Below are 24,946 nucleotides of genomic sequence, written 5' to 3' on the forward strand. Positions count from 1 at the left end.
ACTTGTAAATGATTACTCTGGGAATGGACAGATCTGGACCTTAGGAGAACTGTGGCCAAGAGTGCAATAAATAGAAACAACACACAGGGGAAACCTAGCCATGAGACCATGGAAGCCTCCTTTCACACCACAAAGTCCTTTCCCAAAAGCAGAGCCATGGAAGGGACCCCCTCTTCCCAACAGAGCAGGGAGCCTATCTGCCAGGCATCTCACTTCAGCACCCGGGAACTACTTAACAAGTGAAAGAGCCCGCTTTGCCTCCCTGTGCCTCCCGGGGTGGGTAGATCAGTCTCCCTGGGTGAGAGAAGCTCACACCAGCCTCCTGCTCCCACTTTTATGGCTCCACACTCTGGGTTTGGAGGCAAAAAGCTCCTTACTGTAATAACAACGTAAGCAGGGCCAAGTCACTACTGATAATCTAATCATCGGTCCTAGACACTTGAGAATGAGCACGTCTTAGAGGACAGTAGAGCTAATTCTTGAGAATAGACAAGCTGATGTATTCATAGCTAACTTTAAAGGAAGGGTACTTGAGGGCTATTATTTTGTCTTAACAAGGTTTCCATCAGTGACACGCTCAGTGCCGATGTACAAGGGACCATTCCAGATAAATGAGAGACAATCAGTTCTATCCTGGAGCCAGCTTGTATGAACTCCAGGGAGCTGGTTGTCACCTTTTAAGGAATTTTACAGGTTGTTTTTGTATCTGTACAGCAGAAATGCTATCCACCACTGTGCTCCCACAAATCTCTTCTTGAAACTGTCCACAGAGAGAATTGACAAATGCTAAAGCTCATGTCTTGATTTATTGTTTCATTGATTGTCTAAATTGAATAAAGTGACAGAGAAAATGTTAGCGATGCAGACTGTATTTACAAATGGGCCACGTCAGGCTGGGGAGGGTAGCTCAGTGGTGAAGCCCGTGTCTTCCACACACAAGGACCTGAGTTCTTCATCTCCAGCACCACCAAAGAAAGAAAGAAAGTCACGTCTGTAGTCATGTCATTGTGAGCCGCAAAGGTTTTGAGGGAACATTCTCAATATTTGTACACTCTTTCATGATGCACCGAAGAGGCCGCTGCTGTCACAGGCAGATGAATGAAGTTACAGGGTGCATCTTCCTGTTGCTCCTCTTACTCGTTAACATAAACAAATGCCAACCCGCGCAGGTGTCAGAACGACACTCATTTGTCAATGGCACGGGTAACTTCTTTATTGAGTTGGATAATGTCAAGCATTTATTCAACACTATGTTGTGTCATCATGGTAAACTGCAGACAGACTGGCTGTCAATTAGCTACGTGGAATTTACACTGAAGAGTCGTGGGCAACTTGTAATTACTTATCAAGCGCGTGCTGCAAACCTGTAAATCAGCAAAAATTAAAATAAAATTATTAATATACGCACACACTTTTTTCCCCTTGAGAGTGGGCCGTTAAATGTTTACCAGTCCCACTGAGTGTAACTGTATCTTCTCTGCAGAGAGGCGGAGCCCACAGCCTTCCCACTCTGAGTCATACCTGTGGAATTAAACACATATAGGATAAAACCTCAATAAACTGGATCAGATAAGCAAAGGCAATCTGTGTTAATAAATACTATTTGTCTTGGAGTAATTTAGAAAATGCCATTTGTTGTTTTCAAGTACTTGGAATAACACAAACAAGTGCCAGCAGAGGGTGGGGTTTGTTTTAATGAAAAAGCAACAGAAAAAAGTTTAATTAGTACTCTGCGTGTAAATAGGTTTTGCTGATGCGTCTCAAGAGTGCTTGCCGTAATTTATCTTCCAGAGTCAGATCACCCTCTTCCCCTTATTGTAGACCCATTCTTAGGTGTCATAGGACTCCTCTCGCGGGCACATGGAAGTCCACTTGCACCTCATCTGAGTACCTCCTCCCTGGGCTGACGAGCATCCTATTGGCCAACAGATAAAATTCAAGCTCCTTGGTCACAATCCATTCTAGATTTTTCCCCAACTTCCTGTTGTTTACTTTCTTCCAGCTGCACTCAGACCCAGGGGTTGGCAAACTTCAGCTCGGGGTCCCAACACTTCTCCCCCACTTGTTTTTGTGGTACCATTGAGCTAAGAATAGCTTTGACCTTTTCCAGTGGTTGAAAATAAATCCAAAGAATTCTATTTCATGACACATGGAAATTAAATGGAACTCACATGTAAATGGCCGCCAGGTTTCCTTGGCACACAGCTGCACCATTCATGTACCTACTGTCTCTGGGCAGAGTTGAGAAGTTGCCATGGACACCAAATGGCCCTGTGGCCCTTTTGTAGGGAAAGTGTGCGGGCGGCCCCAATCTGCCCTTCCCCAGCTAACAGCGCCCCTCTGAGCTGCCAGGTGCTCGCCTCTGATCCACATCCCCTGGGCAAGCCCTCTGCTGAGAGCAACGCTTCCACTGTCCACCTGGAGCCCTGTGAATGTCCTTCAGGATCAAGCTCCAGTCTCCACCCAGAGGGTGTGCTCTTTTTGATTCTTCTGGAAGCCTCCGGCTGGAGTCAGTTTCTTGCCCTCTCTCCACAGAGCTTTGGTGCATCTAGTAAGGAAATGGAGTCAAGTGCGGACGGGAGCTTAGTACCCTGAGAACGCCTCCCGGGCCTTCCTCCCTTCCCCTCCCTGTTCTCTTTGGTGTGTGAAGTAATCCTTTTCACCAGATAATGAGTCACACACCATGGAAGCACTCTGTTTCACTGAACTGTTAAGTCTCAACTTCACCCTGGAAATAAAGCGCTTTGGTTCTCCCAAGCACCAGCTGCTTCCGTTGCACAAGTTTCTACATTATATCAAGGCTAGGACACTTATTTTCTCATCTTGCCCTGTCACCAGACTAGGCTCCTGGGAAAAGAGGAGATGTCATATTTATCTTTGTACCTCTAGCTCTAAAACGGCAGGCACACAGTAGGTGCCTCATAAATGTTAGTAGAATACATAGTGAGAAGACATACAACTTCAATATAAGGGAAAGTCAGGAGTTCAACATGGGCTAAGGGACGGTGGGGTGTTTTCCCTGATGTCTTCTCTGCTCAAATCTGGGAAAGATGTTTGCAGAGGAATTCAAGCTTTGGTTGGGAGGGGCCGTGGTGATTGGACTGGGTCATCCACCAGACACTGAAATGTTTACCTCTTCCTCCTTGTCGGGAGCCTTAGTGGGGTTCCCCAGTTTCACAAGAGATGACGTGACACAGGAAGGGAGGTGCTCCTGCCCCTCGACACTTGCCACCCACCCACTGGGAGCTGGGTAGCAATGCTGACTGAGCCGACTGAGCCGGAGTCGACCCAGGACTTGCACTCTGACAGTGAGAAGCCTCCTGCTAGCTTACAGAAGGAGCCCCACAGGCAAGGACTGGTTTTCCCATCCTGCCAGGAACCCAGCATCACAAAGTGAATAAACTACACAGTGCTGATGGTTCTTTCTGGTTCTTCAGTTCAGGGAATTTTTGCATTTGTAGGCACCACGGTGACACGTTCTGTCCAGCTGCTGCTGCATTGCATTGCACATTAACTCAACCAATGTTTACTAAGGACTACTGAGATGCAACAGTGAGTCAGAGGTCACTGGGGTCAGAGAACTTAGGTTCTAGCAAGGGAAGGTGTGTGATAAGTAAACACATGTGCAAGGCATGCAGAATAATTTCATTTAAGTCCCACTGAAAGGAATCAAACAGGGTGACGCGAAGTGCAGTAGCATTAGAGAGGACAATCAGAAAAGGCTTGTTGGGGGAAGCAGCATTTGAACTAGGTCTGGGATGAAGAAAAGGAGTAGCTGAGCCTAAGTCTTACAAGGGGACACATGCAAAGGCCCTGAGGCAGGAGTCTGGTAGAGATTATGAGAAAGAAGTTCAGAGCAGCTGGAGCACCGTGCCAGGGAGAGATAGTGAGTTGATACCGAGGAGGGCAGCACAGCCCGCAGGCCATATAAGCGCTGTCCCTGCAAATAGAGCGCTGGTGTGATTCACTTTATGCTTAAAAATTTTAAATTTTTAAAGTGGTCCTGGAGAAATGGCGGCAGAGGGGCAAGTATAGAGGGAAGACAAGTGGGCAAAGCCTAGGTTGGAAGAGGTAAGTTGGACTTTGTCCAAATTAAACACTTTCATGCTTCAAAACACATACCAAAGCAAGGGGCTGGGGCATAGCTCAGTGGTAGATCTTGTGCTTGGCGTGAACCATGCCTAGCTCCAACCCCAGCACAGAGAAGTAGATAATGAATGAAAGCAAATAAAACCCACAGATTGTAGAATATATAGTTTTGTTTTGTTTAGTTTAGTTGTAGTTGGACACAATATATTTTATTTATTTATTTTTATGTGGTGCTGAGGATCGAACCCAGGGCCTCGCACATGCTAGGCGAGTGCCCTACCGCTGACCCACAATCCCAGGCCCAATATGTGTTTTTTAATATAAGGTGTCTGATAAGGAACTTGTGTCTAGAGGATCTAGATCTATAAGGAAGTCTTACTGGACAGGGGTGGAGCTCAGTGGTAGAGCCCTGACCTGCATGTGCAAGGCCCTAGTTCATCCCCAGTACTGAAAAGGAAAAAAAAAAAAAACCCTCAACAACCTGCAGCAGATTCATAGACAGATATAGAGATCCTCATAGGAAAAATGGCAAGACACTCAACATCACCAGTCCTCAGGAGAACGCAAATCAAAACCTCAACGTGGGCAGGTGGCAGGTCCGTGGTGAAGCACATACTTGGCCTGTGGGAGGTGCTGGGCAGGATCCACCCCCACACCACCAAACACCCCCACAGTGTGCTACCGCGTCACATTCGTCCCACCAGGACGGGGGAATCCAAAAGAGAGCGTTGGTGAAGACGTGGGAAACGGAGCCCTCGCGGGCGGTGGGGACATCAATGGGGCAGCCACTTTGGAAAACGCTCTGGAGTTCATGAAAAGCTTAAACAGGGGCACACAACATCAATTCACCCCTAAGGACACACCCTGGAGAAAGTCAAGGTCACGTGGTCCTGAAGATCGGTGACTTTCATAATCGTGCCAAGGGTGGAAACAGCCTGGACATCCGCGAACCCCTGGGTGGGAAACAAGCCATGGAGGCCCACCACGATGAACTGCCCTACCCCGATGTCTTCAGCAACCTAATGTGTGGCCTCCCAGGTTCGGAGGCTGCGAGTCCGGGGTCCAGGTACCCGCAGGCTGGTTCTCTCTCAGATGCCAAGAGAATCCGCTGCACCTCTTTCCAGCGTCTGGCCATCTTTGGCAGTTCTTGGCTTGTGGAAATGTCACCCAGTTTCTACCTCTGTCTCCGCACGGTGTGCCCCGTGTGTTCATGCCAGTGTGCAAGTTTCCCCTTTCCATAAGGACAGCAGTCACATGGGACCAGGACCCGCCCTTCTCCAGGATGACCCCATCCTAACTAATCACACCTGCCGAGACCCTACTTCCAAATCCTGTTGCACTGTGTGGTGCTTGAGGTTGGGGGCGAGGGGCACACGATTGATTCACCCCTAGAAGATGGAATATTATTCAGCTCTAATAAGAATGAAGCATTGATCCACGCTGTAAACCCATCAACCTGGAAACCTGTGTTAAGTGAAGGATGTCAACCACAGACCACAGTCGTGTGGTTCCGTTTGTATGGAATATCCAGAACAAACAGCTATAGAGATCCAAAATAGTATTGGTTGCTAAGACTGGGAAGGGCATGGGGGCGGGAAATGGGTAACAGTTAAAGGATGGGGCTTCTTTTTTTTTGGATGATGAAAATCTTCTAAAATGGATTGTATGGGCTGAGATTGTGGCTCAGCGGTAGAGCGCTCACCTAGCATGTAGAGGCCCTGGGTTCGATCCTCAGCACCACGTAAAAATAAATAAATAAAATAAAGATAAAAAGAATGGATTGTAGTGATGGTTGTACAGCTCTGAATATGAATTGTACACTTTAAATGGTTGAATTTCATGGCGTGTAAATTATATCTCAGTAAAGCTGTTATCAAAAAAAAATCCACAAATTGCTGTTATAAAAAGCATTAAAAACTAAAAAAACAAAGTAGAGACCTCCAGAGTTTGGAACCCACAGTTGAAATCACAACTGTGCGACCTTCTCTGACCTTGACTGGGCCTCTCTGGAGGGTTAGCTTCTTCCTGGAGATGGGCTGACGGGAGGGAGGTTGTGGAGAGCAGGCCTGTCCTGCTCTGGTCACTCCCTGAGGTACACAGAAGGGTCAGGCTGTGCCTAGCTCCATTTTATAAAGCCGCATTTGCCAGGAGCTACTCCATTTTGAGTACAAGTGCTGAGGCTGGACCCTACACCTTGTTTGTACGCGTAATCAACCACCATCTGCTCCGCACAACCCAAAGGCACAGGACCATGTAACCAAGGCAAAGGACCTGATGTCCAGGCCCCTGTGACCACATGTGACAGACAACTTACATGTGCCAAATATCAAACTAAGTCAGGAGCACCTGGACATGTGAGCGTCCCAAACCACACCAGGAGCACCAGGCACAGGAGCTTAGCAACCTCACCTGAGACCGAAGAAGGAGGGGCCCCAGGCCTTGCCCAGAAAATCACCAGTCAGGGTTTTGCTGGGGACTTCCAGCTGGGACACAGTGACGTTGCTGGGTTGGAGAGAGAAGGTCTCTTGGGTGCAAACCCTCACTGTGGGGCTGTGCAGTGTGGACTGTTCAGCCTGGTCCAGGAGGAGCTCCCAGCTCACCCATCGACAGCCTGGTCAGGGTGGGGAGCAGAGCGAAGAGGGAAAACGGCTTGAAACCAGGTTCTGAAATGAAGTTAGGATTCTGACTCTAGGGCTAAGTGGTTCCTGATGCCTTTAAGGGACTCCAGTGGGACCCTCTATCCCACAGCCAGAAGTCCCGAGGTCCAGCCATGCAGGGGGATCCCACTGAAGAGGTTCAGCCACATGCACGGGTGCTGTGGTGTGTGCCAGGTGCTGTGCTGGCCTCTAGGACGAGGAGGGTGAAAGGGTGTATGCGGAGGCACTCAGCCTCCCATCCCAAACGCCCTTCAGAGAGGCGGTTCACCTTCACCCTGCAGAACAGGGCTCAAGGTCACCCAGGGGCAGACGCGGGAGCCACACGGCACACCCTCAGCAAAGGTCTGACTGTGAAGGGCTGCTGAACCAGCCCTAAAATAGATCTCCTAACTCTCCAGACTCATTTATTTTGCCCTGTCACTAGGTCCCGAATAGGTCCTGCCCCCAGCAGTCCTATCCTTGTGACTCATCATCTGAGCCGCAGCAGCCTTATTTAGAACACATTATCCAGAGGTGATCTCCTCACAGACTCAAGGTTCGCAGGAGTGGTTGGCAAAACCCCCACCTCCACCTGCTCCGAGGGCTGCTCTCTGGCCTCTTAACCTCCCTCCCTGCCTTCATGTCCAGCCCAGACCTCTCCTAATCCTGGGTCCCTGCACCATCCACACCAGCATCTCCTGCCTTCTTTGGGCTTTGGTGATAGTGACCATGGGCCTGGACCTGGCCTCTACCAAGGTCCTTTTGCTCAAAAGATTGTCAATACCTGTCCAATCATAAGGACATCCAGGGACTCTTTATAATCCAGATTCCGGAAGGCCCTACCATGGACCTACAGAATCAGTCTTCAGGGGCAGGTCCTGGAAATCTGTATTTTTGATAGCACTGCAGATAATGCAACTTTGCCAAGCTTTATCTGACATTTTAGAGGAGGAACTCAAACCCAAAGCTTATGGACATCGCTTCACAAGGATATGCACGTGAGGGGCCAGTCCTAGAGGTGAGAGAGTCCATAAGCCAGGGAGCGTGCGACTCTCACAAGTCTCTGGGGAACCACTGGCAAAATGGTGATTTGAGAGCAACCACCTCGGGAGGGGTCTGAAAGTGCCTGATGTTCATTCTGAAAGTGCTTAACTGCCGCCCAAGGAGTGGTCGGTGGCCCTAGGATTCAGAGCTATGGATATTTCCTGTCTCTATGCAGAAGTGACAACCCTTAGTCACATAAGAGAACTACTCATGGCTTTAAACAGAGACTTCTTTTTCTCTGTCCCATGGAATTCCCGATGTCTGCAAGGCCCTGTGGTGACTCTCTTTGCAAGGAGTTTATGAGTTGTTTTAGGAGGCCTTGCAGCTTGGTTGGGGAGCAGCATTTTGTGAGCTGCACCGGGCAGCCCTGGGGTCAGATGTCAGGCCCCTGGCAGCCATGCACACCCCCGCCCCGGGATGTGGCGCCAGGCACTTTGCCTCCGAAGGTTTGTTTTTTTTTTTTTCTGTGGGTGTTTTTAGAACAGGGCTACACCCTGGCTACATTTGCTCCAGCATCCCCTTCCTTCCTGTCCTGGGCTCTCCCGCTCAGTTCGAGGTTTGCAGCCAAAGCTGACCTCACTGGCCGACTCTGCATTGCACTTTGGTGAGTCCCACTTGCAGATGCCAAGGAGTGAGCTGTGCAGTTTGCTCAGTCCCTGTTCAAATGTTCCATATGGTTCCCAGCAAAACAACCCCCATCAGGACTCCCAGGCTCCACCAGGGTCCTATCCTGAACCCCAGAGCCCTGAATGTGGCAAGAAGGCCCCAGTTGGGCCAGGCCTGAGGAAATGGCCGGTTGGGCACACTGGGGCAGCCTGAGTGACTAACTGGAGGCAGGGCACAGCAAGGCAGTAGTGACCAAGGGGTTTGACTGCAGGGTCTCCAGCTGATCAATGGCACCTTTGTGCCCAGCACCGCAATGTGTCACAGCAATCCAGCCTGAAGCCCTTAGGAGCAGAGGGCACTCCTGACAGCCCTGCTCACCACGGGAACCACCAGAGAGAAAGCTGCAGACACAAAGAGTCGACTCCCTGTGGAGAGGACTCAGGGCCCCCTGATCAGCAAGAGAGACTCCCCCATGATCCTCACCCTTCTGGAGGCAAATGAGCCCACGGACACCCCTCTCAGAAAGGCTACCCAGAGGCACAGAGAGATGCTTCTCTTTGATCGGAGGCCCAGTGATTGCTAACCCAAAGTAAATCGGCATTTCATTTCACGGTGCGTGGAGGCAATCCGCTCTTCTCCTCTTGCCGTCCGGCCAGAAGCTTTGGCACCATCCTGGAGGCCTCCTCCCTCATCCTGCAATTCAAGGCACCAGATCTGATGGTTCCATCTGTTTATTACCCACATTGTTGTCCCCCTGTCTTCACCTCCCACCTCATCCCTGTGCGGCATATGGGCCTTCAGCACAGATCTTCCTGTTTCCAGCGTCGACAGCTCTCTAACAGACCCTGCTTACGTGGGCGCCAGAGTGATCTTGCCAAACGCGATCCTTCGAATATGCAAATCTGGTATGGGGCCCACTTAAAAATCCAGTGGCTCCCCACAGCCTGTGAACAAACCCCGGGCCCTTAGGGTGCTCTCTCAGGCCCCCCACAGTCTGGACCACCTGACTGCTCAGCCTCTTTTCCCTCCAGACTCACCTTTATCCACAGAGACAATCTCACGAAACAGGGTCCTTTGTTCCTTCACTCCGGGTTCCTGTTTTGTATTATATCCTGCACCAACTCCAAGAGTCCAGGGGTGAGCCACAGGCCTGACCCTCCGAAGCCAACAATCAGGAGGGGAAGGCAGACTAAACAGGAAGGAGCCTAGAGCCCAGGGAGGCCCCTGATCCAGGGGAGAGAGGGAGCAAAGACGAGTCTGAGCTGCCAGTTGGGGGAGTGAGGTGACAGTGTCGTGGAGCTAGGTACGCCGTGGCTGGGGGTGAGAAGGAAGCTGGTCAAGGAAGAGCCAGAAGACTCCGTGGTGAGATCCACCACTTTCCCTAGGGTGATGGAGAGCCACAGAGCTGTCTCCAGCAGACTGGCATTTTCCAAACCTCTCCTGGCTGCAGGTGAGGAAATGGGCTGGACTGTCCACAGCTCCCAGGGTCACTGAGCACACTCTGTGCCTCAGCTGCCCTTGTCTACCTCGTGAGCTCTTTCCCATCTTCTAAAACAGCTCAGAAATCTTTAGCACTCACAGACACCCCCAGCCCTGCCCAGGTGGAGCTGGGACATCTCCGCCCTTGCTCCTGGGTGCCTTGCTCTGTTAGAGGCTGTCATGGTTGGGTCGGCCACGTCCCCCAAGGGCCTGTGTGTTAAAGACTTGGTCCCCAGGCTGTGGTGCTCCTGGGAAGTGGGGTTTAGTTGAAGGAACTTAGTTCTTGGGGGCATGCCCTTGAAGGGAATATTGCGACCTTGACCCCTTCCTGTGCTTCTCTGTGTTTCCTGGCTTCTGTGAGGTGAACAGTTTCTTTCATTGTATGCTCCTCCATGATGCACTATGCCGCGACAGGCCCAGAGCAACAGGGCTGGGAGACCAGAGGCTGAAACCTGGGCCCGGAAAAACCTCTCTTCCTCCCAGGTTGACGGGCTCAGCTGTTTCGTCACAGTGACAGAAAGTGGACCAACACATGGCACTTTCTGCATCATGTGTCCCTCTCTGTCCCTGGACCGTGAGTTTGCAAAGGGAATTCAGTAAGTGTTCCTTTCAGCTTCATTTCCCTAAGGCCCAGAGCTTGCTCTAAACACGTTCTTTAAGTGGAATATGTAAATACACCAGGGCAAAAACCATACAGAAAAGTCAAGATTCAGGACCTTTGTGATTCTCCCTGTTTCGTGTCTTTCTCTCTCTACTGGAGGGTCCTGTTCCAGCTGGATCCCAGAGGTCTCATAAGGCAATCAGTGGCCCTTCAAGCTTCTCCGTTTCACACAGAGCACATTTCAGCCAACAGGCTCCTAGAGGGAAGGGAGGGTTGGCTGGTGAGTTGGTTTGGCTGTGTGGGTATCACACCAGGCCTCACGCACACCAGGCAAGCCCTCTACCACTGAGCCACCCCACTGAGCTCAGGGCTTTAAACCTCCTCTGGTCTGTGTGACATGGAACCTCTTGGCTGGGACGGGCCTGCTCAGGAAGTCTCAACCTGGGCTGCGAGGAGGGGGCAGGGGGCTATGCTGACCGTGCCATGCCTAGCTCTTGGACACCATGCCCCTCAGAGTTGCATGAGGATCTGGGGCTTTCCTAGGTCTGGGAGGGCTGAGGGGAGGAACACATTTTCTCAATCACACAAACAGCTAAAAGCAATAAAGAGGCTAAGTAGATTTGACAAAATAGAAGGGGCATTTCTTCAGTGAAGGTCTGAGAACTTCGGTTTAGTTTACTATTTGTAAGTGAATTCTAGCAGTGTCTCACTGGATTAACTGATTTCAGGAAGAATGAGCTTGCTTCCTTGGAAAAGTCTCCGCATCTGCTGGACAGAGGTGTTTGACTTGCTTCATCTGCCCCACGAAGGGGGCCAGGGCTCTGGAATGGTGCCAGCTCTGAACGCCTTTGCTGAGATGGCAAGCTGGGTTCCGTTCCTAGGTAAGAATCAGAGAAAACAGATTCATCCACTCATTCAATCAACCTTTCATTCATTCACTCAGTGTCTTTATGGAGTGTCATTTGCACCGTCACTTCCTCACAAAGCCCTTATTATGCATATATCCCAATTCCCATTGCACGGCTTCATAAGCTGAATGAAGAGGATACGTCCTATACTCAGAGAATCATGTCTGGGACGTACTGGCACTGGGATTCTGGTCTGAACCCTCTCCCTCCCAGGGCTGGAACTCTACAGTGAAGACAGAGAAATGCCCACGACCTGCAGCAGAATGTGGGAAGTGGCCTCCAAGACATGCCAGGTGTTTCTGGGCATTACGAGGAGTGAGAGACCTCAGACTGCCAGGCTGAGAGGGCCTCCAGGAGGAGGCATTGAGCTGGACTGGATGGGACTCGGAAATGCAGAAAAGGGGAAGAGCTCTCTCTCGCTACAACCCTAAGATGCTGGTTTAAAAGCTCTGAGTCCTAGAAGGTCTTAGCCCCTCTGAGTCTGCGATGGTGGTCCTCTCAAGCTCTGAGTCTTAGGAGGAGGCAAACATCCCCAATTGGTGGCCACAGAAGAGAGCAGGATTTAACTCTGTGAGGATCTCTCTGGGCACAGCCCCAGGAAGAAGCATATGAAAAGTCAGGGCCCCTCCCGCAGTGGTCAGCAATTTCAGAGCAAACAAGTGGTCCCAACACCATACAAGCTCACACAGGTAGGAGGGTTTCAGATGAGCACAGCAACACCCAGATCAAAAGCAGAGTGAGATTTTTATCTTTCTAGGCAATAAAATGTGAAGCACATTCTTTGGCAGCAACGAGAAAGGCAGATTGCTGGCTTTTCATAATTCTTCAGAGTTTTATAGCATGTCAGTTATCTTAGCAGTTCTTACCACAGAGACTCCTTCCCCTGGGTGGGGCAGGGTGAGTATGCAGAACAAAGTGCGTGAGGGAGTTAGAGCTGGTGACGCAGCTCTTGGCTCTCGGGCTCTTTGGCCTCTCTTTGGCCTCTTTCAACATATGTTCAGTGAACGAGGTCTGGATTGTATTCCAGGACTTTCCTGGGGAATGATTCCTCATCCTTAGGTATCTGTTTTTTACGAAGCCGATCACGGTGCCACCTCTGTCAGCTGGTGGCATCCACATGAGTGTGCTGCAGTGCGGTCGGATGTATTTATGTCTATAGGGTGAGTTACCTGCAATTCAAATGCGTTAGGCTTTCAGAAATCCTCACACACAAAATTGCCTTCCATTTTATTATTTTGCAGGCGTCTTTTGAGTGGAGTTTAGTGTGTGAATAAAATAACTATCAGATATAGCCTTGTGATTATCCCTTCGTGGTAAATAACTTCTTGCAATCAGTAATTCTTATAAAGAGTAATACTGGTTTTGCCTGAATCTGGAACAGCAGTGGCCCTGGAAGGAAGATCAGACTATGGAGTGAAATCATTTTCAGGGCTAAAAGGACTGTGGCAGTGACTGTCTTCAAGGAGATGAGTGGCAGGACTTTAGCTAGAACACACGTCACAAGAACACATGCCCTTGGTGGACCTTGGTGGACACTGAGGCAGTGTCCGTTACCGCCCAGTTCCAAGCTCATTCCTCCAGCCACACTGGCAACTGGGCTGGTCCCTCTCAGCAGCTGAGATCAGAGGGGTGGACCCCCAGGGGGGAGTTGAATAGGAGGAGGGACGAGCTGTCACCAAACTGCTGGCTGTCACAGCTAGACTAGAGAGAAAGCCCAGGCCCCTGATGTCATCAGTTGCCCTTCAGTAAGGACGAGGACCCTCTGGTGCTTAATGTGCACTTGTAAAGGTAATTATCCTAACAATCTGTAAGGCAGGATTTTTGCCCCTGTTTCATAGATGAGGAACCCTTCACTCCACGGGGCTCAGTACTGCCAAGGGCCAGAGTTGGGACTTCAAATTGGGGTTTGCTTGTCTCCAAAGCCTGGGTGCCTCCCACTGTCCCTTCTGTAAACTGTCTTTTCTGAGTCCCACTCTAGCCATCCCAGGCCACAGTGGAGACCTGCCTTCAACTCAGACATGAGGAGTTGCACCCAGGCTAGAGGACTGTGCCCCTTTAAGTTTCTAGAAACATGTGGTGTAGCACTCAGACTAATCCAGCACCACATCACACCTTCCCTGACATATAAAGAAAGAAAAAAATCCCTCGTGAATCAGAAGTGAGAGCAGCCTGCTGTCTGGAATTCATCCATAGGAGGAATATGGGAGAATCTGCCAGGGGTGGTACCCTCGAGGGAGGCCCTGCTGGGGCATCCCCACGTGTTATCCTCCACCATAATGGAGGCCACCCGGACAGTCGCTTCCTCAGAGAAGAAGCCAGGAGTGGACATAGCTTGCAGCCAGCCCTGCCCCGTTCCTGGCCCCAGGACGGCATCAAGAAGGAATGCATCTGTGGAGGCCAGAAGGTCCTGAAATGGCGAAATAGAGCAGGATCCCAGTGGCCTTCCCTGCAGGCCACCCCACTCCCACTGTCACCTGTGTCCCGGGAGTACTAGGCAGACAGGGATGGCACAGGCCTTAGCTGTCCCCTGAGAAGTCCTTCCTAGCTGGTGACAGGAGGACATTTTTCTTGTCCCCAGTGTTTCCAGTTCTGGGTTTGAACTGTTCTTTCTTGAGCCCAGATTACTTAGCAAGGGCCACAAGACCAAGAGCCTCAAGGGGCACCCTGTGAGCTCAGGAAGCTCCTGTTCTGTGGAGTGGTCCCCGACTCAGGGCCCAGGAGGGTCAGGGGCCAGGGATGGGCCAGCCAGGGAGCCAGCATCAGGGGGGGCTAGGTCTTCACCAAGGTCCGCTAACAACTTCCATCTGTCACCAGAGAAACCACGCCGGGGCTGGGCAGCTGACTTCTGTCGGTGGTGACAGAGTTCTGAAGTGCCTGGGTTCATGCCTGGGTCTATCCTGAGTGACAGGCTCTGCCTTGGGACGGCCACGTGGTGGCAGGAAGGGAAACCGCCAGCTCCGGCCACCCTCCCTGTGCAGGGCCAGCGGGGGCCCGTGGAGGCTGAGGAGCCACTGCCATCTCTCAGGCCCCAGATTCTGATTGTCTTTACAGATTCCAGGGGGCATCTAATGACCCCGAGGTTCTGGTCCAGAAGCCACTCTTGCTTATATGCCCAGGGTTTTCCATGCTCCTGGAGCTCATCAGCCAACACGTCGGTGGCCGCAGTTCACCTGGTGTACCTCTGAGGTAGGCAAAGAGGGAGGGCCTCAACGGGCCCTCTGAAATTTAGAAAGGCGAAGTGACAGGCAGGGTCACAGGCCAGAGCTCAACGCCATCCTCCAGTTCTGAAGCGCCGGCCTGAACACCCGCCGTGAACGGCTGGCGCACACCCCGTGGCCTCCCCTGCCTCTGCCTGGCTGCAGCTCCACGGCTAAGGCAACTCCCCAGCCTCCCCACTCCTCCTGGCTGATGTGACCAACCAGCCACCTCAGTCTTTGTGCTCAGCCGGTCTCCAGGCTGCTCACTTGCATGATGGCTGTGTCCCCTCCCTGCACCGCCTCTCAGGTAGGCTCCAGCACCACCTCTGTCCTCTTTCTCTGGGACTCCCAATGCTGGCACCTCCAGTTCCATCTCCCCACCACCCAACAGTGGATTTTTGCCACCATCTTGAACTAAGCATCTTAGTGGACAAGATTTAATGAAGTACTCTATACATCATCAACACTGAAAATCACTATGGACAAAGATTAGACAGTGCAGGTCTCGAGGGCAGAGCACGCTGGTGCTGACTGAGGGACCCAGGTCCAGCAGGAGCACATGGCCCTCAGCAGGAGTGTGTGAAAGGGTGCACTGTCAACTCCAGCATTTCCAACGCTCCCTCTTCCCACAGATCAATGCTCACAGGGCTCAGCCTGGAGTTCAATACACTCTGCGAAACATTTCTGCCCTAGTCAGGGCTCTCTGTTTTGAGAGATTAAAAACCCAATTCTAAGAAACCCTTATATGAGAAAAAGAATTTCCTGGCTCGCTAGACTAGCAAGTGTAAATATCAAGAAGTAGGTCGACGGAGCCAGTGGGTTCATGGTGGGCTGTCCCATCCCAGGATCCCTGAGGTCAGTGTGGCAGCTGAGACAAGGTCAAGAAGAGGCTGAAGAATCAGCTACCTCTGGGAGCTCGAGGCCAGTCCTGAGCCGGCCTCTGTGCAGCCCGCAGGTCTGCAAGCTGGGCAGGACCACCCAGGGCCTCTCCCAGGAGGAACCCAAGGGCGTTTAGGACTGAGGCCAGGCGCTCAATCTGGGGGGTGAGGCACAGGAAGATGTTGGAAAGGCCACAAAGGAATCAGTCAGGGGCTTCCACCCGTCCGGTCCTGGGGGCCCCTGTCCCCCATGTGAAAATCATTCCCTTCTTGTCACGAAGTCTGAGTTCAAGAACACCAGTGCTTCTGACAGCCCTGAGCAACTGCCACAGGCACCTGCCTGAAACCAGGCACCTGCCCAGACACATCTCCTGTGCCTTTCCCCACCGGGGTTGGTTGGTTCCCCTTTATCAACAACGTGGGATTTCCAGAATTTGAAAAGACGAAAGAGAAGTGACCCAGGGCTGATGCAAACCAGCCACATTTTCTGGAAAAGAATGTGTCCCCAGGACTCCAAGCTCGACCCAGTTTGCAAAGCCAAGGCCATGCACACTCCAGATGCCAGCAGCAACTGGAGAGACCGCAGGCGCTTCTTCATACTTAGGAAGGCGTGCTGCGGTTCAAAGATGACGATTCCTGTTGGCAGGTGTGTGTGTGTGTGTGTGTGTGTGTGTGTGTGTGTGTGTGTGTGTGTCAGGAGCCATGCATGTGTAGATGCTGGGGCGGGTGGCACTATCAATAATTTAGACCATTTTGACAACAACAGACTATGGCCTAAAGGCCTCTAAGACCCTTGCCTGCCTTTTATTTTTTCCTCTCTGCTACTGTGCTCCACACTGTGGATTCAAGGGCTTTCTAAAGCGTGGGCTGGTTGAGTGAGGCCCAAGGCAGATGGATGGACAGTGCTCACCTTGGATTCAGATCAGCTCAAGCAGGGGCTGGTCCTCGAACAGCTATCAGAGAGGCCCCGCCCTGCAACTGCAGAGTAGAAAACCAAGGCTCAGGCAGAGTGACTAACGGAGGTCACACAGGTTGTAAAGGGTGGAGCTTGCATTCCTGCCTAGATTTTCTGACATGGAAGAGCTCTTTCCACCAGAGCCCAGACCTTGCATCCAGACTGCCCGATTTGCTCCCATCTGTTCCACTGGCTAGCTGTGTGGCTTTCCATAAGTTCCTCATTCTCTGTGCCCCAGCTCCTCATTTGGAGAGTTAGGAGAATTCCGGACACAGAACTGTGCTGAGCTCCATCAGTGCTGCCTGGAAGGACTTCATCTCTTTATGACGAGCCCATCACACTGCTACAGGGAGAGCTGGCTTCCCTTCCTCAGCCTCCTCCTGGGCCAAGACGAGGTCCTCCTAGGACAGGTCAGCCCGGGGGCTTCGCAGGCTTTGCCCTTATTGGCCTAAACGAGACGGCCTGGTGGCTGTTTGGAAAAATACACTGCATTCTTCATGTGTTTTCCCATCAAAACGCTCTCTTTTAAAGGGCGTTCATGAGTCACTCAGCAGGAACAAAGACGCCTCAGTCTGTGACTTCCACGGGGACGCAGTTTAAACAGTGTGGGTGCACAGGATTTTTTTGACATCTAAAAATGTGCCTCGGAGGTGCCCTGGAGCACCTGACAGCAGCTGCTCTCCCGCAACAGCTGGGTTCCTGGTGCAGATGCTGTTTGTCAGAGCCTGTCACCAGCCACATGATGGAGGTCCAGGAAGCAATTTCAGGCATTCTGCTTGTTCCCTCCCGCAAGACCCAGGGTGGGGCCCCAGACTGGCTCATCATGCCTGCATACGGTGCCCGGAGTCAGGCTGCCGTCATTCTCCTTGGGGGAACCCCTCTACTCAACCCCATTTCAGCCCGAGACAAAGACCTCTGGGGCAGATGGGTGGCAGAAGGAGAAAGGGAGCAAAGTCCAGCCCATCCCTGGAGCCCCTCACACCTGCAGCCCCCCACGCCTGTCAGGGACAGAGGCCCCTCTCTAGATCCCTGGGCACCTGTCTCCAGTCTGTCCTCACCCGGTCGCACATCATCAGGTAGAGTGAGTTGGTGAAGTGGGTTGGACTCAGGCATGGGTGGCTTCTTACCTAGTGGCCAGGCCAGTTGCTTCTCTGCTCTACCTTCATATCCACTTCAGGGTGGTCACAGGAATGACAGGAAGTCAGGGAGGGTGAGCCTGGGCAGGGCACAGAGCAAGGTCCAAACTCCCATTGCCCACGGCTGTCAGTTGGAGAGCAGTGCCCCAGCTTCCCTGGCTCCTGCAGGGGGCTGAGCAAAGCTCCTTCCCAGTTGCACGCAGTTCCAGCCCACCCTCAGCTCGGGGCAAGAGCTACCCCCCCACATGCACATGCGGCCTCTCCATCTCCTCCTGAAGACCCTGCGTCCCATGGCTTCAGGATAGCAGCCCTGCACCTGGCTCACGAGACCCTCCCTGCTCTGGCTCACGCCCTTGCTTCTCGCTGGAAGACACTGTGTCCCAGGCACTGTGCTAGTGCAGTCAGGAGAGTGTGGACGAAGCGCCCGTGTCTGCCTCATGGAGCAGGGTGACAGATGGAAGCAAAGTCCCTGAGAGAGTGACTCCTGAGCCAAGCCCTGAAGAATGAACCAGACTTGATGGGAACAAGGAAGGAGGGGATAGGAAGGCAGAAGACAGGGGTGCCCTGCATGGAGGGGGAGCCGGGGCGGGTCCTGAGAGAAGTTCTGCAGTCTGGGGACACCGGGCCTTTGCACGCGACCTGTTCCCAAGGCACAGCCCCTCATGGGTGGCCTTCTCTGCCCAGCACCCTGTGCTGGACTGTGGTCCCACCCTCCTCCTGCTGACTGCTGGTTCTTCGGGGCTCAGCTCATCGTCCCTCCTCTGGAAGCCCAGGGCCTCTCCCCAACCCCAGACCACGGTCACTTGGGCGTCTGTCCTTCTTTGAAGCTCACTGGCCTCTGGGCGCCTCTCGCTGCCGGCTCTGTTTTCTCCCTGTTCACTTGTCTGTCTCCACCAGACTGTGAAGTCCTTGGGCCAGTGCTGCCTTCCTGGTGTCTGCGTGTGGCCTTGCCCAGCATCTTAAGGGCTGGTGCCCAGTCAGCGCTGACTGGATGGGCCAATGCCCAGAGGGGACTAAAGTGCTCCACGTGGGTCTTCTAGTTTCTCTGACCAAAAATTCTCTGAAGAGCAATTAAATGCAGTCGTGGACCCGGCTTTCTTTGGCTTCTGTGGATCCCTCTGGATTCTCCCTGGGCATGTGGCTCGTGGGGTGTGCTGTTAGGATTGGCTGGCGTGGTATTAAGTCTTTCGGGATCGGTGAGGCAGAGGCACAGAACTACCTGACCAGCCACGCAGGCCCTGTGTCAGAGGGGCCGCTGAGGGTGGGACGGACGCCCCGTCCCAGGCTCCCCCCAGGACTTTCTCTGTCCTCCTACCTGCTCCAGCCCCCGGCAGCCGGCAATCTCCGACCAAGAACCGGGACCCACTAACATCAACCAGACTCGGGGTAGACTCTGGGCTGGGTGGACCTTCCTCTTTATCTGTGCAGAGGAGAAATAAGACAAAGCAAGAAGCAAGTGCTCCTTTGGAGCCCAGGAGGTGAGCACTGGAAGCCCCGCGCCGCTGCCTGTGGGCCTGGGGCAGGTCCTCAGCACCTGGCGGCACTTCTGCAGCGGTGGTGGTGGTGGTGGTGGTGGTGGTGGTGGTGGTGGTGGTGGTGATGGCGTTTAAGAGAGGCAACGTGCTTCCAGAGGTGTCACTGGCTCTGGACACCTCCTTTCCTGTCACACATCCCTCCCGTCAGCGGAGCTGGCCTGGCCCACGGCTCTCCCTGCCTTCCACAGAGCCCCACGTCACCACGAGGCAGCTGTTGGTCCCAACCTGTTTCCACCAGAGCGCTCGTTATTTTAATTATATGGTTTCATTATCCATGTGCAACCAATGAAATATGAGGGTGTAAATAGAGCTCTCCAGAAACAACAACTCTATTTTAGATGAAAGACTTAAAAAGGGCGAATTGCTACATGTGGAACTCTAATCAGCTACAAGTACTCCAGACAGGGGTGAGTGAATGGACATTTGACGTTACCATCGAAGGTTTATGAATAGGCAGGTAGTTGTTTATGGTCTGGTACCCCATCCCCCTGGAGGACTGACCACCCGCTGGTCCAGACACTGTTGTCAATGGGCTGGGACCACATGAAGCCTTCAGGTTTGAGTTTCATAATCCTCACCACAGGCTAGGATGAGGTTGGGCTGCATGCCCCCAAAAAACTTAAAATAAGATGAGTTTATCTCAGAGAGGTTACTTCCGCACCACACAAGGGAAGCCTTGTGGTAGGCGACTCCCTGGTATCATTAGGGAGCCAGGGCCCCCATCTTTTTACTTCTTCAGCACATGGCTTCCTTTCCCAAGCCTTCCTCTTGGGTACAAAATAGCTGCTAGAATTCCAGTTATCATTTCCTTAGTTACAGTTATCATATCCTCCTTTCAAACAACAGGAAGAAGAATGAGATGGTAGCAGGGAAAGCCATTCCCCTATCTCAGGCTGGGAGCTGTATTCTTTCTGGCTAAAGATTAGAAGGGAAAATGGATGTGAAGAAAGGCAGTTGGCAGTCTCTACAACATATCTGCATCCTCACTTTGCCACGAGGGAACCGAGGCTCAGAGAGGAGATGCAGGTGGCCAGTAAGTGCAGAGCTGAGATTCAAATGCAGATCATCCGAAAGCCCTGACTGGCGTGGAGGGTAGGCTGAGGCAGTACCTGGCCACCTTGCTTAGCCCCGCATCGCTGGGGAGCATCTGTACATCTAAGGCTCTGACGTCGGCCTGCCTCGGGGCTCACGTAAGAGCTCTGAGGTGGCCGTAGGTCCTATTGGTCCACAGGAAGGGTTTAATTGGTTTTCACTTTTAAAACATCACATCAATTTGGTCATTACTGTGACATGATTCTTCAAAGCACTTTCTTGTTAAAGATCTGTCAGAGGAAAGAGTCTTGGAGGTTGAGTTAGGACAACTTGTAGGGTCCAGGTGAGTGGTTCTCGACTGCAAGCTATCTGGCGGTCACGATGGGGAGACAGCACCAGGGCTTCCATGGGGTGAGGCCAGGGATGTGGTCACACATCCACAACATGCAGGACAGGCCCCACCACAGAAAAATGTCAACTGTGCCCAGGTGGAGGACCCTAGGCGCTAACTGAGCTTAGCAACGAGGTAGGAACCTGGGTAGGAACTACAGAGCTCTAGGTCCTCAGGGGTGTTATCAATAATCAAGCTCATCTCTCAAAACCAACTAAGCACTTCTGGAGCAGCTTTGATCCACTGAACAGAAACTGAGAGATCATCCAATTCAGAGACGCAAATCCAAGGCTCCTGATGCAGTGCCATCCGCCCTGCAGCCAAGCTGCAGAAAACCTACAACCCAGTCAGAGGACAAACCCCACCCCACTCCCCGGAGCACAGGTGACATGGAACCTATTCACCTTTTCTCTTAGGTGACACCGACAGGGGCTTGCTAAAGCAATGCCAGGCTAAACGGAGGCTCCTCCTTCCTGCCTCTGGCTCTGAGCACCATTCTGCACGAGGGTCTGAAAGTCCTGTGACATCTGTTCCTAGCTGAACTGTGTCCCCAGGAAGAGCAGTGTTGGGGTCCCGAGCCCCAGTCATCCAGAATGAGACCTGATTTAGAAACAGGGTCTTTACAGAGGTGGTGAAGTTGACGTGAGGTCCTCCAGTGGCTCTCCTTGAGCATGACTTGTATCTTTATAAAAAGGAGAAACTTGCTTTTCTTCTTTTTCAATTTCAGTTTAGTTTAAGAGCTTTGGAAGCAAGGGTATTTTCATCATCATGCAAAATGGGGAAATTTGTTCAGAGAAACAGACCAGCATAGCAGGAAGACTCAGGAGAAACGTCAGGGGGAAGCCGAGAGAAAGGGAAAGCTCTCAGTAGGAACCAACCGTGACAACAACTCCATCCTGGCTTTTCAGCATGCAGACCTGTAGAACTTGATCCCCTGAGGTTAGGCCACCCTCCTGGAGGTGCGTTTCTACAGGAATCCTGGGAAACTAACAGACCACCCATTGTTGGAGAAGTCCTCCTTCACCAAAACGATTGCTATCTGATTCGTTGATTTTTCATTGTTCATGTCTAATATTTGCCTATTGTTTTTGATCTATCCAGCGTTTTATTTGGAATCTATTTCTATTCTTTACTAGGAATTGGTATAGGGGGAACATTTTAATATTTAATGTCACCTGAACTTCCTGTGCTGGGGAAGGTGCCTTGATAAACCCCTTGGGATGGGCCAGGCTGCCAAGTATGAACGTTGTGGACAACTGGACGCCTGCCTGGTGTCCACCGGGCCAAGGTATCAGAAGACGCGGAAGCTGATCTGTATGAGGCAAGAGGAAGAATTGTTTTCCTATTTATTTTTAAAAACATACTTTCATTGAGGCATAGTTAACATATAATAAATATCACATTTTAAAGTGTATAATTTGATAAATTTTGACAAATGTGCAAATCCATGAAACTGTCACCACAGTAAAGATAATGAACATATTCAGCACCCTTTGTGAGTCCTGTTTCCATCCCACCCTACCTGCCCATCCCAAGCAGCACCTGATCTGCCTTCTGTCGCCATAGATCAGTCCTCATCTTCCACAACGGTAAATGTAGGAATGGAATTGGATGGCGGGTACTGTCTTTTGACCTGGCTTTTTATACTCCTAATCACTGAGTGTAAAATAATTGCTATGTATACCTGTCGTTCTTGCCCCTTTACTGCTGAATAATATCCTTCTGTACAGGGGTACCACCATCTATCTGCTCACCTACCAGTGGGCCTCCGGGTGGGTTCCAGGTTTGGACTATTGCACGGAGAGCTGCTAGGGCTTTTGTGTAGCCTTTGGGTGCAGGGCTCCGCTGTGTCTTGGCAAACACCTAGGAGCAGGATGGCTGGGCCATCTTCCTACAGGCTTATCTGCCGTATCTTCTTTGATGAAATGTTTGTTTATATCTTTTCCCATTTTAAAGATTGGGTCTTTGTGGGGCTGGGGTTGTGGCTCAGGGGTAGAGCGCTTGCCTACACATTCGAGGCCCTGGGTTCCATCCTCAGCGTCACATAAAAATAAATAAATAAAATAAAGGTACTGTGTGGACCATAACTAAAAAATGAATATTTAAAAAATGGGTCTTTGTTTTCCTATTATTGAGCTTGGAGGAGTGCTGTTTATATTCTGGATACCAGTCCTTCATCAGGCTTATAATTTGAAAATATTTTCTCTCCTTCTCTGGGCTGCTTTTCTCTCTCTCCTAATAGCATTCCTAAGGTGAAAGTTATTGATTTTAATAAAGTTAAATTTATCAACATATTTTAATGGGTGGCCCTTTTGATGTGTATTTAAGAAATCATCGTCTCACCAGAGATGAAAAAGACCTTCTTTGTTTTCTTCTAGAAATTTTAGAGCACTAGGTTCTCCATTTGGGAGAGAGTCTGATCCATTTTGAATGTTCTATGCACTCTGTGATATATAAACTGAAGTTTATTGATTACTTTTTCATTGCCTAAGAAAAAGCCAATTTTTCTTGCACCATTTGTTGAATGACAACTGAATTGCCCCTGCACCACCTTTTTTGAAAATTATTTGACCACATATGTGTGAATCTATTTCTGGACCTTCATTCCTTATTGATCTAGCTCTATTGATGTCAGTACCCACAGTCTTGATTGTTGTAGCTTTATAAAAAGTCAAGCAGAATGAGTCCTTCTATTTTGTTCTTTTTCAAGTTGTTTTGGCTCTTCTAGGTCCTTTGCATTTCCACATGAATTCTTGAATCAGCTTCTTCATGTCGACAGAGACGTGCTGATATCAAGAGACTCCAGAAGCATCATTCCCACTTCCAGGAGCAGTGGTGGCCAGCTGTTTCCAGCTGAATCCTTGTCATTGTCCTCAGCCAAGGGCAGTTTCTCGCAAGGACACACCCTCCCCAGTGCAGCCTGCATCCAGTGATTTGTGAAATAAGGGGGCACATGCTCTTGGTCCCCTTTTCTCGAGGCCAGACTATGCGGAAGGACAGTCCCAGTTCTAGGGCTCCTCATGGAGTAGTGGGATTGGACAAAACTTTATTTTGACCACATCCTACCCCCCATGTGAACTCCTCTCACCAATTCTTCATACTTCACTTCTTTATCAAGTGTTGGTCACTAGGGTATCCTCCAGTAAATCTCTCTATGACAGTCTTTATACCTAGGTAAAATGTATAACATACTGTGCCTTATGTATGCACATAATTATTACACACAATGTATATCTACCTGCAATGTATTATTTACAATGGATGCCGCATGTGTGTATGTGTGTGTTACATAGATGTCTTATGCACATATGTGTGCACATTATTATACACTGTATACTCAAGTGCAATGTATCACAGTGAACGCTGTGTATGTGTTACATGCAATACAGGCAGACATGCAACGCATTATATACAGTGAGTGCTCTAAGGCATTAGGGCTTGCTCATTGGAGTCCTGTTGGAAAGTCTGCCAGGGCCGTGTGCACCCACCTTTCTGGTCTAGACGGTCAGTCCAGGACTGTGCCAGGAACCCAGGTCCAGCTCCTTCAGCCTGGGTCTGCTGCTCTGTGGTTTGCTCTTGTGAGAAACTCCTCATCCTGTGTCCAGTTTCTCTGCTCCTGCTCCCCTGCTCCTGGGGCTCTTCCTCAGCTACAGCCTTGGCCTTGGGGCCCATCACCATGGCCGTCCTTACAGGTTTACTCACCTACTCCTCTGTAGTTCTCACTGACTGCAGAGCGATTCTGTCTAGCCCTTAGGAACTGCGCTGTGTCCTGCGCCTGTTCCACAGCAGCAAGGCCAACCCCAGTGAGAACAGGAAAATACTTTAGTTGCACTTTTGCTTTTAATCATTGTTTTTGCCCCCACAATGGGTTACATCATCACATAAAGAGATTAATTTTTTTCCACAACTAACTGGTGGCCTGAATGCAAATAATCTGTGTGTTGAGCAGGGATTTCTGGTGCTTTGCGCTGGCTGGTGGTCACACAGTGCATCTGAACTCGGCTCTTTGGATGACTCACATGTTACTGCTATCAGCCAGGATGCTAATAACAACACTATGCAGTTACTCAACTTTCAAAATATGTGGAGTGCACTAACTGGCCACTTCTTTTCCACAATCCACACGTTGAACCTCAATCTTATGATGAGTCGGTAGCTGAAGAGCAAATTTCAGAGCAAAATTAAAACCGGACCCTGGTTTCTCCCCAGCTGTTTAAGTCATAGCCTTGGGGTGTATCTAGCTCCAGCCTCCCAACCCTACCTTTTCACTTTCCTAAAATTACCTGGGTTGGCTTCCTCACAAGCAAGCCAAAAAAGAGTCATGGTGTATCTTGACATTCCTAGACAAAAACCAGTTCCAAAAAATGTCTTATTGTAAAGACAACACTCAGAATTTTTACCCTGTCCTGTCTCATGGGAAAAATAAACAGTCGGGTTCAATATGAAAAGCAGATTTGAA

Source organism: Ictidomys tridecemlineatus, chromosome 12, assembly GCF_052094955.1.
Source record: "Ictidomys tridecemlineatus isolate mIctTri1 chromosome 12, mIctTri1.hap1, whole genome shotgun sequence".
Classification (NCBI taxonomy): Eukaryota; Metazoa; Chordata; class Mammalia; order Rodentia; family Sciuridae; genus Ictidomys; species Ictidomys tridecemlineatus.